Below are 20003 nucleotides of genomic sequence, written 5' to 3' on the forward strand. Positions count from 1 at the left end.
GATGAGGTGGGGGGTTACTTGCCATTTTTGCTCTCCATCATTGGTGGTAACAGAACTCCATTGTGCACAGTAAAGGGACTCAACTCCTCCACACTGAAGCCTCTCTGGTCCTTTTTGAAACCCAGGGCATGCATAAAACCCATTTCAACTTATGGAGATCTGGCACTGTACTTTATGCCAGTTTCCCCATTTCATTCCTTTGATGTCTGCTACCTTGTCTAGATTAAAGTACAAGTCCGGGAACCATGTGTTTAGTGGGGCCATGCTGGAGGTCTCATTGAGGATTGTATCAGTTTTTCCATCCATCAGGATTCATGTCTGCTTATAAGGTCGATGAGGGTTGGTCTCTGTGTGGTTTTCTTCCCAGTTGTTGAGCAGGGTCAGAACCAGTAGCCATTTCATCATCAGGTCGGGTGGGAGGTTTGGGGTGTTCTCGAGGTCTCAAGATCTGTAGTTTGAGGGGGTTATCAGGGTGCTGCCACACGGTGCACTCTCTGGCTTGTCTTTGCTCTGGCTGGGTGGCTCGGTGCATGTGGGAGTGGTGGACCCAAGGTCCAGTACTGTCAACCTTTAAGGCAGTTGGGGTAACCAGAACAACTACGTAAGGACCTTTCCATCTTTTTTTCTAAGATTCGGGTCCTGTGCCTCTTTACCCATACCCAATCCCCTGGGGCGATGCCATGTTCCGGGTTCGGTGTGTCTCTTGCCTCATACAAAGAGAGCACAAAGGGCCAAATCTCATGTTGGACTTTCTGCAGGGTCTTCAAACTGGCTAGACAATTTAGGGTTATATTAGGGTCTTGGTACAGCAAGGCACAGACAATAATGGGGGGTGGTCTCCCATATAGAATTTCGAAGAGAGTCAATCTGTGCACATAAGGGGAGTTACGAAGCCAGAAGATAGCATAGGGTAGGAGGGTCACCCAGTCCCCGCCAGTGTCGATGGCCAATTTAGATAAGGTTTCTTTCAGGGTCCGATTTATTCTACTTGCGATTATATTCACAATGTAACTTCCAATTGGTCCCCACTGCTTGGGCCAGTCCCTGTAGGACTTTACTGATGAAAGCCAGACCATTATCAGACCCTAAAACCTTGGGGACCCCATATCGGGGTATGATTTCTTCTAGTAATGCCTTAGCAACAACCTGGGCAGTCTCTCGTTTCATGGGGAAGGCTTCTACCCAGCCTGAAAAAGTATCAACAAATACCAGCAAGTACTTATACCCATACTTCCCAGGTTTTACTTCACTAAAATCCACCTCCCAGCTCTGTCCCAGCACCCTCCCCCATACCCTTGTACCTGTGTGTAGGGGTCCCTTCCTACTGGGTCTCATAGCCTGGCACCCGACACATTGGTCCACGATTTCCTGGATCCGGATGGCTTGTCGGGGAACTTAAGGCAGGCGGACTCAAGAACTGTCAGCACCTTCCTCTTTCCTAAATGGGTGGCTTGGTGCAGGTTGGAAAGAAGGAACAGTTCTAGTTTTGCCAGCAGTATTAGTCTTCCTTCTGGGTCTCGATGCCACCCATGTTGATCAGGCTCTGGGCAGTGGTGGTTTTGGATCCACTGGAGATCTTCTGGGGTGTAATGGTCGTGGGGGCAGGCGTGGAAGCTCGGGTGCGGGCAGGGCAAGTGCCAAAGCTGGTGAAGCTATTGCCGCCTTTTTGGCGGCCTCATCTGCTCACTGGTTTCCCTCAGCTTCCGGGGTTTGGGCAGACTGGTGTCCAGAGATGTGAGCCACTGCAACTGCCCGGGGCTTTTGCACAGCCGCCAGCAACCTCTGTACCTCTGGGAGATTGTATAGTTCTTTTCCTTCTGCTGTAACAAAGCCCCTCTCCCGGTAGATGGCGCCATGCACATGGACAGTGCCGAAGCGTAGTGGCTCTCGGTGTAGACAGTCACTCATCTCCCTTCAGCTCATTCTAGCATCTCCTCCAGTGCAATTAGTTCGACCTTTTGGGTTGGGGAAAGCGAGGCACTCCAAATGACATTCCCGTCTTGGTCTACCACTGCCGCACCTGCCCTTCGCATCCCTTCCATGATGAAGCTGCTTCCATCAGTGTACCATACCAACTCACTGTTGGGGAGGGTGGCGTCCTGGCGGTCAGGGTGAACCTGGGTGATTTCTGCCAGGATTTCTTGGCAGTCATGCAGGGGGGCCTCTAGATCTGGGGTCAGCAGAAGGGTGGCTGGATTTAGAACAGCAGGTTAGGCAAAGATGATCCGGGGTACATCTAACAGGAGTCCTTGGTAATGGGTCAGGTGGGTATTGGTCATCCACTTACCAGGGGGGTGTTTCAGGACCCCCTCAATCGCATGAGGAGTTACCACCTTTTGATGCTGCCCGAAGGTGAGTTTGTCTGTGTCTTTTACCATTAGGGCCACTGCCGCGATGATCCTTAGACATGGGGGCCATCCTGCTGCAACTCCAAGTCTTTTGGATAAATAGGCAACTGGACACTTCCATGGCCCCAGATGCTGCATTAGCACTCCTTTTGCTATCCCCTTCCTCTCATCGACAAAGAGGGTGAAGGATTTTAGGGGGTCTGGCAACACCAGGGCTGGCGCCTTTAAGAGGGCGGTCTTGAGTTCATCAAAGGCCTTTTGTTGTTTTGGCCCCCAGGTCCAGGGGGCCTTATCCTTGATTGCTTCATACAGGGGCCTCGCTATTTCAGCATGCCCCAAAATCCAAAGTCAGCAGTAGCCTTCTGTCCCTAGAAACTCACAGACCTCTCGGACTGAGGTCAGGACTGGAAGCCTAAGAATAGTCTCTTTCATGGCCTTTGTTAGCCATCTGCTTCCTTCGCTTAATTCATATCCTAGGTAAGTGACTGTCTGCCTATATATTTGAGCCTTCTTTGCACTGGCTTGGTAGCCCAATTGCCCTAATTCCTGGAGGAGGTCCCCAGTGGCCTGTCGGCATTTGGCCTCGGTGGGGACTGCCAGAAGCAAGTCATCTACGTATTGCAGGAGTGTAACTGAATCATGGCTCTGGTGAAACGAGTCCAGGTCCTGATTTAAGGCTTCATTAAACAGGGTTGGAGAGTTTTTGAAGCCTTGTGGCAGTCTAGTCCAGGTCAACTGTCCGGGGGTTCTCGTGTTGTCATCATGCCATTCAAAGGCAAAAATGTTTTAGCTGCTGGGTGCCAGGGCTATGCTTTAAAAAGCATCCTTTAGGTCTAGGGTGGTGTACCAAACATGTGAAGGGGGCAAGTGACTTAGTAAGGTGTAAGGGTTGGGGACCATGGGGTGGATGTCCTCAATCCTCTTATTTACTTCTCTCAAGTCCTGGACTGGACTGTAATCTTATCCCCCTGGTTTCTTAATGGGAAGAAGTGGGGTGTTCCAGGTGGAGTGGCAGGGTTTCAGTATCCCAGCTTCTAAGAGGCAGTTAATGTGGGACAATCCCTTTTAATGCCTTAGTGGACATGGGGTACTGGTGGATCCGGATAGGCTGGGCCGAGGCTTTGACTTCCACCACTTCTGGTGCTTGGTGGGCTGCCAGACCCATACCCGCTATTTCTGCCCATGCCTGAGGGTACGTTCTAAGCCAGTAGTCCATCTCATGGGGCCACTCTATAGGGGGAGAGGTGCCTTGCAGGGCAAACAGGCGATGTTCATCTGCGAGGGACAGGGTCAGGACAAGAAGGGGCTGTCCTTGGCCGTCCATCACTTTGATGCCGTCTGGCTCAAAGTGGATACGGACCTGGACCTTAGGAGATCATGCCCCAATAAGGGGGCCAGGCATTCAGGATAACCAGGAAGGAGTGGGTCACTTAATTGCAGCCCAAGTCCACCTGGTGCTTACTGGTCCATCGATAAACCTTGGACCCAGTTGCTCCCTGCACCAGGCTGGTTTTCTGAGACAGGGGCTCTGTAGGTTTGTTTAAAACTGAGTACTGGACTCCTGTGTCTACCATGAATCCCATTGGTTTCCCCTCTACATAAACAGTTACCCAAGACTCGGGGAGGGGACCTGAGTCCTATCTCCCCTAGTCACTGTCCATTCCCACCAGCAAAATCTGAGTGTCTTGTCCAGTCTGGCCCTGGCGCTTGGGGCATTCCCTCTTCCAATGTCCATATTCTTTGCAGATCACGCATTGTCCCCTATCTAGCCTAGGCCGTGGTTTTCGAGGTCAGGCTGGTCCTGTTGGACCTGGTCCTTCCCGGGCTGTGCCTTGCACCCCTGACAGCAGGATTTTGGCCATCTCCCTCTGCTGTCTTCTGTTTTCCCTACTCAGGTGCTCTCTGTCTTCTTTCCTAATTCCTGTAACTCCTGATTTTCTTTTCTGATCTGATCCTCTCTTTCTTCTGGGGTCTCTCGAGTGTTGAAAACCCTCTCTGCCACTTTCATCAGATCCCAAATGGTCATTTCCCCCAATCTTTCCTGCTTATATAATTTCTCCCTAATATCTGGGGCAGCTTGGTTTATAAAGGACATAATTACAGCTGACTGATTCTCCTCTGCCAGGGGGTCTAGAGGGGTGTACTGTCTATAAGCCTCATAGAGGCACTATAAAAACATGGCCGGGCTTTCACTTTCCCCTTGCATTACAGCTTTTACCTTAGCCAAATTGGTGGGGTGGTGTGCCGCCGCTCAGAGACCTGCCATAAGAGTCTGGCGGTAGACTTGGAACCGCTCCCTACCTTCCGCGTTCCCAAAGCCCCAATCTGGTCTATTCAGGGGGAAGCGCTCATCGATCAGGTTCAGCAAGGTTGTCAGCCATCCGTTGTCGCTGGGGACATTCTTTCTGGCCTCAGTGAGGATTCACTCGCACTCTTCGGTAGTGAACAAGGTCTTAAGGAGATGCTGACAATCGTCCCAGGTAGGGTTATGTGTATGCATGACAGACTCAAATAGGTCAGTTAGACCCCTTGGGTCTTCAGAAAAGGGGGGGGCTTCTGAGCCTTCCAGTTATACAGATCACTACTTGAAAAGGGCCAATACTGGTAACATCGCTCCCCATCTTGGCCAGTACCTCCCAGGGCCCATACGAGTAGAACGGGCGCCCCGGCTGAGGTGGAGGAGGATGGTTCCTCTTCTGGGGTCTCTTCCCAGAGCCTGTGGGGCCTTAATCCCCTTGCTCAGTTGCAGGGCCTTAATCCCCTTGCTGGGTTGGGACTGGGGGGCTGACGGGGAGACAGATGAGGGGGCTAGGGAGAGGCGGCCGCCTCAGGTTGGAGCGGTGCCACAGGCACATATGGTGGGGGGCGGGCAGATTCTTCAAGATCTAGGTCTATCAGGGAGGGGTACAGGTCCGACCCTTCCTGTAAGACGGGTTTCTTGGACAGGTCCCCCGGGAGTTCTGAGCGGGCCATAAGAGTGGATGCAGTCAGGTGGTGGGGGGGCCCGAGAGATGGCCAGTACCCAGGGGGAATCCTCCGGCTTCTCGGGGACCAATGGTTTTAGCCAGGAGGGAGGACTTTCCACCAAAGCCTGCCACATCAAAATATAGGGATTTTGGTCCGGGTGGCCCTGTAATCTGGGCCGGCTGATCACACCTCGGACTTTCTTAATAATGTCCAGGGAAACGGTCCCCTGGGGTGGCCAGCCCACTTTAAAAGTAGGCCATTCTGCAGAGCAGAGGATATCAAACTTACCTTTTTTTACTTACACATCATAATTGTGAGCCTTGGTGTGGATCTCAGGGAAGTGGTTCAGGAGCAGGGTCTTAGGTGTTACTTGAGCCTCTCCCATTATTATTACAAAAAAGAAGCCAGAAAAAGACAGGGGACACAAAGCAAGCAAACATACAAATTCGAACTGAGTTTTCAAACACCCACCGGCTGGTCAGCCACACTACATCCACAGGCGCCATCTCAATCACAACGCTCAGGATCCTTACCTAGCTGTCCAAATGGCATCCACTGCACACGTCATTCGGGCACCGTCTTGTCGGGGACATCTCCCACAACGTTCAGTAATGGAGACTCCAGTGTCGTAACCTGCTCCTTCCTTTCTGCGAGAATTCTCAATTGGGACTGGGCAGAGACCTGTTTTAGTTTCTCCGGTCGAGGACCTGTTTCAGTCCTCCCCTCTTGGAGGTGGCCAAACCTCCTTCTGCACCTTCTGAGCAAACCTCGGTATTGGAGGTTCATCTGTCTCCCTGAGGAGGGGTCCACCGATCCCGTATGAGCCCCCAATTGTTAGGGTCCAGAGTCGACCACCTCTCAAATAGACAGAAGACACTCATGATAATGCAAGTCACACAGTGAGGTTTATTTCCAGCTAGCTGGGGTCCAAGTGTCTGCCCAACGCAGCAGGTTTCAACAAGGACCCAGAGCACTCAAAGCCAGGGGTTTATATTGCATTTTCAAAAAGCACTTACTCACAATTTTCCATAATTTTAGGCTTGTGCCACATCCTGGGGGTTAAGCAAGAGCAAGATAAGACCACTCCTCAAATGTTAGGGTGGTTTCACAAGATAAGCTGACCAGTGTCGCAGCCACCCAAAACCTGGTGTCCATGATTAGCTTGTTCTTCAAAACCTGTTTTATCAAGCCTTACCCAGTTCCTCTTCTCCTGAGTCACACACTCAGAAAATGGCTTCTTGACCCTTAAGATGGCCATTTACAGGTCAAAGTCAGAGGATATAGTGGGGTCTGGTTTGTTGGAGGGTGAGGACTTTAAGGTGAGTAGGTGTTCAGAATTGCAGGGGAGACAGAGAGAGGGCTTTGTTCAGAGGTAGGAGAAAGCCTAGATATATGGGATCTCTTTCCATTTGCCCATGTGCTCACAGAAATTGTATAAGTTGTGGAGAATTTTAGAATCTAAAGAGCCATTGGGAGGCAATTTAGACTGATTGTCCAAGGGATATTGTGGCCAGATCTCATTACAGTAGCAAATAAACTTAAAAGGGTTGAGGTCTGGAGTGAGGTGGAGGGGCTTTAGATTATTGAGTGAGCACCCTAGCGGTGAATCTGTGGGAATGGAGGGGGCAGATCCCATGGTGAGAATGAGACTGTTCACAAGTCACTGAGGCATCCCAGAGCGATTGAGAAGGTCATGGAGAAGACCAGACACAGTTAGGGGGTCATCACCATCTCTAACCAAGTGGTCAACGCAAAAACGCCAGGGAGGCTCAGTACCTGGTACCAGGAGTTTATGAGTAGATAAAGGGAGACCAGGCCTCAGTGAATGAGGATTCTCACCATGGGGAGGCAGAGAAGGGTCCGCTATGAGGTTCACCCGTGGCCGTGAAGGCCGTGGCTAGGTGTTCCCCTGCCCCAGAGGAGCCCTTGGTGGTGCTGGACACTCAATAGTCACTTCCCAGGTTCCAAAGGGGCATTTAAGTTGACCATGAAGGGGAGACTTACCAAATTGAAGGCTGGTGTTGGGCAAGAAGACGAGCAATTGGGGAAATGGACGGTGAGCCTGTGGAGGAGAATCGGGCAGTGAGGGTTCCCAAAGCAGTTCAGATTCCCAGAGGAAGAGGAAAGTCAATGGGAGAACCTCATCTGAGTCACAGCACCAATGAAAGGATATCTCACCATAACCCTCCTTACCCCAGAATGACTCAGCAGACATGGGCCCCCACAAGAGATTTTATTATCTGAAAGAGAAAATGGCTGCTCCCAGAGAGAGCAGCTTCGTGGTGCAGAGCGTTGTGCCTTTTATGGGGACAGAGTGGAAATGTACCGCTTGGTGTGTTACCTTGGGGGCGGGTCGGAATGTTTAGAGGTGAGGTGAGGCAAGTCCAGGCAAGTCTAGACATGATTTTCACTGGCCTACATGCTTGGGACCATGGGGTAAATGGAGGATAATGCACTATATTCTTATACAGAGGATGTAAATAATTAAGTTCAGAAGTCTGTTAACTTTTTAAGCCATTACACTATCTATTTGTAGTTCACAAGATCAAATTCTATATCATGATAGTGATTTATAAATGATATTCAAGTTGAAGCTTTTAAACACTTTTACATGACAGTTTGTGGCTTAACAAGGTTACTTTATTTATCTCAGAGAACAGCCTTATTTTAATATAATTCGGTGTTTGTGTCAGCGAGCATCTGAATCTCAAGAGTCTTCTAAGACTAAAATATGTCCCAAAAGGACTCTGGCAAGGGAGGAAAAGTCAGATTTCAATTTGAAAATATGTATATACTCTGCTTTTCACTTACACTGCTATTGCTCTAGTGTGTATCCATTAATATCACATAGAGTATTCATGTGAATATTTTTCCAGTGTGACTTGTTTATTCTAGTTTAGAAACTGTGAATTAAGTAATAATAAAAAAACGAATTGCCTCACTAATGTAGATGTAAATTCTAGGCCCCGAGCAAAAATTTCCAAATGGAACCTTTTATCATTTAATTGCAAAACAAACAGCTAATATCTTGAGGGTATTTATGTTTGGGGAGAGAGTAAAATGAAATAATTTTGGACTTTCCCCATATAAATTAGAGCCTCCTGAGTAATTAGCAGTTAGTAAGTGAATGTTTCCTAAAAGTTTTAAGGCTATGGCTGAAATGGGCTTATGATTATGTGTATTATTATATGTATAGGGTTTTATATAGCTCCAGAATCCGTAAAGATAATCTGTAAACATTCTTGGTCAGATGAGCAGAACTTTAAATAAGTGAGTAGAGTGCTATAGTAGGTTGGTCTTTTGGTGTTCATTAATGTTGAACATTGTCTCATGAGTTTGCAATGTCTGGGAGGGTTACATAGTAATAACTAAGAATAACAACAATAATAAAAATGGTAGCTAATATTTATTGCACACTTGGCTATATGCTAAGCACTATGCTAAGATTATTACATATATTATTTTATTTAACCCTAACTACAACCTTAGGTGGTAAGTACTATTCCTCAGTTTTACATAAGAGGACAGAAAGAATAGGTAACTTGCTTGAAGTCACACAGTAAATAAGTGCCAGAGCTAGAATCAAATCTGGGCCAGAGCATATTCTTAACCATTGCAATAAATTGCTTGTCATTTTAATCTGTAGAATCAATATGTAGCAGTAATAATATTATCATGTTTTATAGCAGGAGCGACTGGGGTATAAAGAGATTATGCCATCAGCAAGAGGTGATTCAACAGAACCAAGATGTTTCTGACTCACAGTAGCCTTCACTTGTGTGATTCATACAAAGAATATGCAGTGTTTACTTATATTTTACTTAGATTGTTCAGTGTAGCATGTTGAAGTTATAAGTGCTTATCTTGGACAGTGATGCTATATGAGCAAGACATGGACACTTAGGCCTTAGTGTGAATTTCAGAACAGTACAGCCTTATAGGTACATGTTAGAAAACTTAATCCTGGTCTTGTATGGAAACCAAGGCAAAGCAGAAGAGAAAAAATCAACCTGAAATGGTTTTCCTTTTCCGGAGGGCAGCTAAGGTGCTGAGATATCTTTGCCCTCCGGGAGCACAGGTGTGCAGTTTTTTTTCTTTAATCACCCACATAAATTAAAGCCTATTCCTTCACATTTAAAAAATAATATAAAACAACACTCTCCATGTTTTATTGCCAGGCAAGAGCTTTGAACTTCTGTCTCATTGAAGTTTGATAAACTGCAAGGATTTTCCAGGATTGGGTGGTGCCCTTAACCACAAAGGGAACATTGGACTGATAAGAGCTGCAGGTGAAGGAAACCACCAGAGAGAAGCAATTAGAGAGCTCTTCTTACAAAGCTTGTGTGAAATTCTTTGCAGGGAGAAACTTCCCCCTGCTTTCTGCTGGTTCTTTTAGCTCCTTCCTTTCACCCACAGATAAAAAGAGCACCAGGGCTTTCTGTTTCCACTTTGTAAACTAGAAATGGTGGGGTGGTTCTTTGTATAAAACCTTGACATTTGGGGACAAGTTCTGACTTCACACAAATGCGGATTGGCATGCAGATGGGTACAGGGCACACGTACACATACACATTCACACACTCATGAATTCACATAGGCACAAATGGACCACATCTCATGATTTTTCTGTCAACGTACTCCTCTGACTTTGTACTCTGTATAAAATAGAGATCACATTTACTTCCAAAACCAATTATGAGGCAGTGTGGTATAGTGCAAACAGCATGGGTTCTTCGTATAAGACAAAACCATGGTTTGAGTCTTAGTTTCTCTTCTTACTGGTTGTATGATCTTCAGCAAGTTATTTTAACTCTTTAAATCTTTGTTCGCCCCTTTGTAAAATGGAAGTAATCAAAATACCTATCATAGAAATGTTGTGAAGATGAAAAATAACACATGTAAAGACATTTCTTTTTCTTTTTTCTTTGCTTACCACCCCCTCCCTTTTTTTGGTGCAGAGTTTGTCTTCCAGAAAATCCTCCTTTTTTCCAAGAAAGACAAAAGTACTTTGATTCTAACTACTCTGAAAACTTTTTTCCCATAAAGGACTTTCACATTGATTTTTAGTCCCTGGAGGTAGGGAGGAGAAGCAGCAGGAAGTAGAGCTCTTTCATGTCTCCCTCAAAAAACAAAACAAAACAAACCAATCCTGTCATAACTAGGTTTGTTTAAATCGTAAAAGCACTTATCATCTAAGGAAGAGATCCTTTTGTAAGATCAAGATGAGTGGAAGGAGCAAAGGAAAATACAGAAGTGAAAATATAGCTGATTTTAATATTAGTTTGACCATTTTTCTTCCCAGTTTAACAAATACTTAACTATAAAACAATTGATGCCAGAGATTGGTGTGTACTGTCTCAAAACTTCACTCTCAGTTTTGGCCATTCTTTAGAGAAATTGTTTTCCAGTTGGATGAAATGTTGATGAAACACTGATTTTGTTCTCACATCCTTTTGGGGATAGGTGGTTGGAGAATGTTTGCAGTGGTTGATAGTTGTTAGCTTTTGGAAGCACTCATATCAATAAAATAAGTCATGGAATGTAAACAGATCATTCATCTGGACTTTAGGTTGGTGCAAATGTGATGAAACCTTAGGTCACCACTGTCAAATGAAGACTCTTGCGTACAGCTTGGGTAGATAGACTCTTTGATTTATAATTTTCACTAGGCAATCAGGACAATTGGAATACTTTTTTAAAGTACCCATTTTAATAACTCCTCCATATTTTTCTGAGGGATGAAACTATGAAAGAGACAAATGTCCATCCTAATAGCAACTTTATGGAATTGCCTTTTGGCAAGGATTCTCACTACTTTTGTTTTGTTCTTGCTACCCAGAAGAAAGTTTTGTTTGTTTATTCGGTTTTTTAAGAATTTTGGATGGTAAATGAAAACACTAAATTGGAAGTTTCGGGTGCCAGGATAGGATACCATTGTTATACCTAAAGCCAAAATTCAAGGAAGGAGAACAAAAGCATTTGAATACCTAATATATTAGAAATTCTAGCCCATGTCATTTACTGAAGTAACCTCTCCATAACCCTTTGAAGTAGGCTTTTAAGAAAATACATTATCAGCAAACCAGACACTGTGGTGTTTTACATGCATTATCTTATTTAATTCTCATAACCCTATTATGTAGAAACTAATAGAATTATTATTACAAATAGTAATAGTATTATTATCCACATTTCACCGTGAAGAAATAATCTTGAAGTGTAATTCGCTCAACATCACACAGCTAGGAATTGGTTTGGTTGAGAATGGAACTCTGATCTCTCTGAATTCCAAAGCCCAACTTAATCTTACAGTATTTAAGCACCAAGGAAACATGTTAAAAATCACTGGGCTCCAGTTACAAATTTAAGGTCATTAAGTCTGGGATGGTGCCAGATTATAAATCTGCATTTTTACAGAATACCTCAAGTGATTCAGATCAAGAAGTTGGTTGACCATACTTTGAGAAAGAGTTAAATTATATTTCCTCACTTGATGAAGAAGAAAACTGATGCAGATTAAATAACTATCCAACATTAAGCTACCAATGGCAGTCATGATTCAAACACAGATCTGTCTAATTCTAGTTTTAATAATCCTTTATTACAAGCTTTATTAAACAATGATTAAGTCACGTTCATGTCAATAAATGCAGAAAACTGATAAATTGAGTGCAAGAGATCCCTTTTTAATTTATTGAAATATAGTAGATATACAGTATAATACTGGTTTCAGATGTACAAATAGTGATTAGACAATTATTTACATTACTAAATGCTCACCATAAGTGTAGTTACCATCTGTCAACATACAAAAAAATTACAGTATTATTGGCTGTACTGTCTGTCTGGTACTTCCATCCCTGTGACTAATTTATTTTATAATTTGAAGCATGAATCTCTTTTTTTAAATTCATTTTATTACCATTAATCTACAATTACATGAAGAACATTATGGTTACTAGACTCCCCCATTCACCAAGTCCCCCCCAACAAACCCCATTACAGTCACTGTCTATCAGCATATTAAGATGCTGTAGACTCACTACTTGTCTTCTCTGTGTTGCACATCCCTCCCTATGTGCCTCCCACATCATACATGCTAATTGTAAGGCCCCCTTACTTTTTCCCTGCCCTTATCCCTCCCTTCTCACCCCTCCTGCCCAGTCCCTTTCCCTTTGGTAACCGTTAGTCCATTCTTGGGTTCTGTGATTCTGCTGCAGTTTTGTTCCTTCAGTTTTTCTTTGTTCTTATACTCCACATATGAGTGAAATCATTTGGCACTTGTCTTTTTCCACCTGGCTTATTTCACTGAGCATAATACCTTCTACCTCCATCCATGTTGTTGCAAATGGTAGGATTTGTTTCCTTCTTATGGCTGAATAATATTCCATTGTGTATATGTACCACATCTTCTTTATCCATTCATCTATTGATGGACACTTAGGTTGCTTCCATTTCTTGGCTATTGTAAATAAAGCTGCGATAAACATAGGGATGCATCTGTCTTTTTCAAACTGGGCTGCTGCATTCTTAGGGTAAATTCCCAGAAGTGAAATTCCTGGGAAACTCCATACCGCTTTCCACAATGATTGAACTAATTTGCATTCCCACCAGCAGTATAGGAGGGTTCCCCTTTCTCCATAATCTCACCAACATTTGTTGTTGTTAATCTTCTGGATGGTGGTGATCCTTACTGGTGTGAGGTGATATCTCATTGTGGTTTTAGTTTGCATTTCTTTGATGACAAGCAATGTGGGGCATCTTTTCATGAATCTGGTGTCCATCTGAATTTCTTCTTTGGAGTACTGTCTGTTCAGCTCCTCTGCCCATTTTTTAATTGGATTCTTGCTTTTTGTTTGTTGAGGTGCGTGAGCTCTTTATATATTTTGGATGCCATCCCTTATCAGATCTATCATTTATGAATATATTCTCCCATACTGTAGGGTACCTTTTTGTTCTACTGATGGTGTCCTTTGCTGTACAGAAGCTTTTTAGCTTGATATAGTCCCACTTGTTCATTTTTGCTTTTGTTTTCCTTGCCTGCGGAGATATGTTCATGAAGAAGTCACTCATGTTCATGTCAAAGAAGTTTTTGCCTATGTGTTTTTCTAAGAGTTTTATGGTTTCATGACTTAGATTCAGGTCTTTGATCCATTTTGAATTTACTTTTCTGTATGGGGTTAGACAGTGATCCAGTTTCATTCTCTTACATGTAGCTGTCCCGTTTTGCCAACACCATCTGTTGAAGAGACTGTCATTTCCCCATTGTATGTCCAGGTCTCCTTTATCATATATTAATTGACCATATATGTTTGGGTTAATATCTGGGGTCTCTATTCTGTTCCACATGTCTGTGTCTCTGTTCTTGTGCCAGTACCAAATTGTCTTGATTACTGTGGCTTTGTAGTAGAGCTTGAAGTTGGGGAGTGAGATCCCCCCCCACTTTATTCTTCCTTCTCAGAATTGCTTTCGCTATTCTGGGTCTATGGTGTTTCCGTATGAATTTTTGAACTATTTGTTCTATTTCATTGAAGAATGTTGTTGGTAATTTGATAGGGATTGCATCAAATCTGTATATTGCTTTGGGCAGGATGGCCATATTGACAATATTAATTCTTCCTAGCCAAGAGCATGGGATGAGTTTCCATTTGTTAGTGTCCTCTTTAATTTCTTTTAAGAGTGTCTTATAGTTTTCAGGTCATAGGTCTTTCACTTCCTTGGTTAGGTTTATTCCTAGGTATTTTATTCTTTTTGATGCAATTGTGAATGGAATTGTTTTCCTGATTTCTCTTTCTATTAGTTCATTGTTAGTGTATAGGAAAGCCACAGATTTCTGTGTATTAATTTTGTATCCTCAACTTTGCTGTATTCTGATATCAGTTCTGGTAGTTTTGGGGTGGAGTCTTTAGGATTTTTTATGTACAATATCATGTCATCTTCAGATAGTGACAGTTTAACTTCTTCTTCACCAACTTGGATTCCTTGTATTTCTTTGTTTTGTCTGATTGCCATCGCTAGGATCTCCAGTACTATGTTGAATAACAGTGGGGAGTGTGGGCATCCCTGTTTTGTTCCCTGTCTGAGAGGAAAAGCTTTCAGCTTATCACTGTTCAGTATGATTTTAGCTGTGGGTTTATCATATATGGGCTTTATTATGTTTAGGTACCTGCCCTCTATACCCGTTTTGTTGAGAGTTTTTATCATGAATGGATGTTGAATTTTGTCAAATCCTTTTTCACCATCTATGGAGATGATCATGTGGTTTTTGTCCTTTTTGTTTATGTGGTGGATGATGTTGATGGATTTTCAAATGTTGTACCATCCTTGCATCCCTGGGATGAGTCCCACTTTGTCATGGTGTATGATCCTTTTGATGTATTTTTGAATTCGGTTTGCTAATATTTTGTTGAGTATTTTTTCATCTACTTCATCAGGGATATTGGCCTGTAATTTTCTTTTTGGGTGGGATCTTTGCCTGGTTTTGGTATTAGGGTGATGTTGGCTTCATAGAATGAGTTTGGGAGTATTCCCTCCTCTTCTGTTTTTTGGAAAACTTTAAGGAGAATGGGTATTATATTGTATGTCTGATAAAATTCTGAGGTAAATCCATCTGGCCCAGGTTTTTTTTTCTTGGGTAGTTTTTTTATTACCGCTTCAATTTCTTTGCTCGTAATTGGTTTCTTTAGATTTTGTGTTTTTTCCTTGGTCAGTCTCGGAAGGTTGTATTTTTCTAGGAAGTTGTCCATTTCTTCTAGGTTTTCCAGCTTCTTAGCATATAGGTTTTCATAGTACTCTCTAATAATTCTTTGTATTTCTGTTGGGTCCGTCGTGATGTTTCCTTTCTCAGTTCTGATTCTGTTGATGTGTGTTGATTCTCTTTTTCTCTTAATAAGTCTGGCTAGAGGCTTATCGATTTTCTTTATTTTCTCGAAGAATCAGCTTTTGGTTTCATTGATTTTTTTCTATTGTTTAATTCTTCTCAATTTTATTTATTTCTTCTCTGATCTTTTTTATGTCCCTCCTTCTGCTCACTTTAGGCCTCATTTATTCTTCTTTTTCCAATTTTGATAATTGTGACGTTAGACTATTCATTTCGGTTTGTTCTTCCTTCTTTAAATATGCCTGGATTGCTATATACTTTCCTCTTAAGACTGCTTTTGCTGCATCTCACAGAAGTTGGGGCTTTGTGTTGTTTTTATCATTTATTTCCGTATGTTATGGTATCTCCATTTTAATTTGGTTGTTGATCCATTGACTATTTAGGAGTGTGTTGTTAAGCCTCCATGTGTTTGTGAGCCGTTTTGCTTTCTTTGTACAATTTATTTCTAGTTTTATATCTTTGTGGTCTGAAAAGTTGGTTGGTAGAATTTCAATCTTTTTGAATTTACTGAGGCTCTTTTTGTGGCCTAGTATGTGGTCTATTCTGGAGAATGTTCCATGAGCACTTGAGAAGAATGTGTATCTTGTTGCTTTTGGGTGTAGAGTTCTATAGATGTCTATTAGGTCCATCTGTTCTAGTGTGTTGTTCAGTGCCTCTGTGTCCTTACTTATTTTCTGTCTGCTGGATCTGTCCTTTGGAGTGGATGGTGTGTTGAAGTCTCCTAAAATGAATGCATTCCATTCTATTTCCTCCTTTAGTTCTGTTAGTATTTGTTTCACATATGCTCGTGCTCCTGTGTTGGGTACATATATATATTTATAATGGTTATATCCTCTTGTTGGACTGAGCCCTTTATCATTATGTAACATCCTTCTTTATCTCTTGTTACTTTCTTTGTTTTGAAGTCTATTTTGTCTGATACTAGTACTGCAACACCTGCTTTTTTCTCCCTATTGTTTGCATGAAATATCATTTTCTGTCACTTGACTTTTAGTCTGTGCATGTCTTTGGGTTTGAGATGCATCTCTTTTAAGCAGCATATATATGGGTCTTGTTTTTTATCCATTCAGTTACTCTATGTCTTTTCATAGGTGCATTCAGTCCATTTACATTTAGGGTGATTATCGATAGATATGTACTTATTGCCATTTCAGGCTTTAGATTCGTGGTTACCAATGGTTCCAGGTTACTTTCATTACTATCTAAGAGTCTGACTTAACTCACTTAGTATGCTGTTACAAACACAATCTAAAGGTCTTTTGTATTTCTCCTCCTTTTTCTTCCTCCTTCATTCTTTATGTATTAGGTATCAAATTCTGTACTTTTTGTCTATCCCTTGATTGACTTTGAGGATAGTTAATTTAATTTTGCATTTGTGCCATAATTATCTGTTCTACTTTCTTTACTGTGGCTTTATTACCTCTGGTGACAGCTATTCAACCTTAGGAACACTTCCATCTATAGAAGTCCCTCCAATATAGACTGTAGAGATGGTTTGTGGGAGGTAAATTCTCTCAGCTTTTGCTTATCTGGATATTGTTTGATCCCTCCTTCAAATTTAAATGACAATCTTTCCAGATAAAGTAATCTTGGTTCCAAGCCCTTCTGCTTCATGGCATTAAATACATCATGCCACTCCCTTCTGACCTGTAAGGTTTCTGCTGAGAAGTCTGATGTTAGCCTGCTGGCTTTCCTTTGTATGTGATCTTATTTCTGCCTCTGGCTGCTTTTAACAGTCTGTTCTTATCCTTGATCTTTCCCATTTTAATTACTATGTGTCTTGGTGTTGTCTTCCTTGGGTCCCTTGTGTTGGGAGATCTGTGGATCTCCATGGCCTGAGAGCCTATCTCCTTCTCCAAATTGGGGAAGTTTTCAGCAACTACCTCCTCAAAGACACTTTCTATTCCTTTCTCTCTCTCTTCTTCTTCTGGTATCCCTATAATGCAAATATTGTTCCGCTGGATGGGTCACACAGTTTTCTCAATATTCTTTCATTTTTAGAGATCCTTTTTTCTCTCTGTGCCTCAGCTTCTTTGTATTCCTCTTCTCTAGTTTCTATTTCATTTATTGTCTCCTCCACCATATCCAACCTGCTTTTAATACCCTCCATCATGCTCTTCAACAATTGGATCTCTGACCTGAATTCATTCCTGAGTTCTTGGATGTCTTTCCTTACCTCCATTAGAATGTTGATGATTTTTATTTTGAACTCCCTTTCAGGAAGAGTCACAAGGTCCATATCATTTAAATCTTTCTTGGTAGTTGTATTAATAATTTTACTCTGGACAAGGTTCCTTTGGTATTTTGTGTTTGTATAGGGCGCCCTCTAGTGTCCAGAAGCTCTATTCTGGAGTTGCTCAGCCCCTGAAGCAATGTTGGGGGTTGCAGGGAAGTGGTACTGGTGCCTGGGGGGAAGAAAGAGCTGTTCCCTGCCTCCCAGCTGCTGTGCCTATCTCCACTGCCTGGACCAATGGGCCAGTCATGCAGGTATATGTTTTTGTCCCAAAGCAGCTGGATATGGATCCCTGTTTTCCACAAGTGGCTGGAATCCTGGTCTCCCCAGGAACTCTGCCTGTATTAACTTTCCAACCTGGTAGTCATGTGAGTCTCATGAAAGCACTATGAAATGTAGGTTTGTGCTCCCAGAGCAGATCTCTGAGCTAGGTATTTAGCAGTCCCAAGCCTTCCACTCCCTCCTTGCTCTGTTTCTCTTCCTCCTGGCAGTGAGCTGGGGTGGGGGAAGGGCTCAGGTCCCATGGAGCCACAGCTCTGGTACGTTACCCCGTTCACTGAGGTCTGCTCTTTTCTCCAGGTGTATGCTGTCTGATGCCATCCTCTTTCCTGTTGCTCTCTCAGGATTAGTTGTGCCAACTATATTTTCTAATTGTATCCAGTTTTAGGAGGAAGCCTATCTCTCCTCTCATGCCACCATCTGTAATGAAGTATCCCATGTTCTTTTTTTTATTAAGGTATCAGTGATATACACTCTTATGAAGGTTTCGCATAATCAACATTATGGTTACCATATTCGCCCATATTATCAAGTCTCCCCCACACCCCATTGCAGTCACTGTTCAGTGTAGTAAGATGCCACAGTCACTACTTGTCTTCTCTGTCTTCCCCATGACCCCCCCCCCACACCATGTGTGCCTATCATAACACCCCTCAATCCCCTTCTCCCTCCCTCCCCACTCATCCTCCCCTGCCCCTGCTCTTTGGTAACCACTAGTCACTTCTTGGAGTCTGCTATTATTTTGTTCCTTCAGTTTTGCTTTGTTATTATACTCCACAAATGAATGAAATCATTTGTTACTTATCTTTCTCTGCCTGGCTTATTTCACTGAGCATAATACCCTCTAGATCCATCCATGCTGTTGCAAATAGTAGGATTTGTTTTCTTCTTATGGCTGAATAATATTCCATTGTATATATGTATGACCTCTTCTTTATCCACTCATCTACTGATGGACACTTAGGTTGCTTCCATTTCTTGGCTATTGTAAATAGCGCTGCAATAAACATAGGGGTGCATCTGTCTTTTTGAAACTGGGCTCCTGCATTCTTAGGGTAAATTCCTAGAAGTGGAATTCCTGGGTCAAATGGTATTTCTCTTTTTAATTCTTTGAGGAACCTCCATATTGCTTTGCACAATGGTTAAATAATTTACATTCCCACCAGCGGTGTAGGAGTGTGCCCCTTTCTCCACATCCTCACCAGCATTTGTTGTTGCTTGTCTTTTGGATGTTGGCCATCCTAACTGGTGTGAGGTGATATCTCATTTACATTTCCCAGATAATTAACAATATGGAGCATATTTTCCTGTGCCTGTTGGCCATCTGAATTTCTTCTTTGGAGAAGTGTCTGTTCATATCCTCTGCCCATTTTTTTGGTTATCATTAATCTACAATTACATGAAGAACATTATGTTTATTAGGCTCTCCCCTACACCAAGTCTCCCCCACAAACCCCATTACAGTCCTGTCCATCCCTCTGCCTATTTTTTAATTGGGTTATTTGCTTTTTGGGTGTTAAGGCATATGTGTTCTTTATGTATTTTGGATGTTAACCTCTTGTTGCATATGTCATTACAAATATATTCTCCCACCCATGTTCCTATTATTTACCTAGGTTGATTACTTATAACAGCATTAACTGAAATTTTCATGCTCCTTAAACTTTTCCAGTGACTTTTAAATATTAAATAAATATGGTTTTTGTTTTTTTTGTTTTTGTTTTTTTTTGCAGTCACATCATCCACACTTTAGGCATGGAATAAAAACTTCCTGTGATAAGTTCCTGAAACATTCAGATGTGGGAGAGGGTAGGAGGAGGTGGGAAGGAAAGAATTTACAGGTGTATGTGTTAAGTGGTTCTAAAGCTCCACATCCCCATCATTGAAAGAGAAGGGTTGATGTTACTGCCAGTTAGATGGCAGTAAGTCACATTCTGCACTGCCTCCCATTCTACCTTTTGAGACCATAGCTGTTAGGGCCAGCAGGTTTGGTTTGCTATCCTGCCTGAGGATTTTAACCCCAGGCAAGTTCACTATGGATTCAGTGAGAATGAAAAATGACAATGAAACATTCTTGTGGTAAAAGGGTTTATACCTGGCTTTTCTCTCACAGCAGTTGGTCAAGCACTAGAATCATGTCTGCATCCAGCAGTCTACAAGTCCATAATCCACCTCCATCTCTGCCTCAGCACAGAGCACTGGGTTGAGCTCTTTATATAGTGACTCAGTCAATAATAGCTTATTGCCTACAGGTGTGGAAGTATTAGCCTAACAGTAGGCCAATTACATCATCAAG

The 20003-nt window shown here is 42.8% G+C and overlaps 1 protein-coding gene across 5 annotated transcripts in view; it reads left to right on the top strand.

The window, feature by feature from the left end:
• CSTPP1 (centriolar satellite-associated tubulin polyglutamylase complex regulator 1) overlaps positions 1-20003 on the top strand; it is a 338012-nt gene that overhangs the window by 98435 nt on the left and 219574 nt on the right. The gene's annotated exons all lie outside the window — the stretch shown is intronic.

This window comes from Manis javanica, chromosome 11 (genome assembly GCF_040802235.1).
Source record: "Manis javanica isolate MJ-LG chromosome 11, MJ_LKY, whole genome shotgun sequence".
NCBI classification, from domain to species: domain Eukaryota; kingdom Metazoa; phylum Chordata; class Mammalia; order Pholidota; family Manidae; genus Manis; species Manis javanica.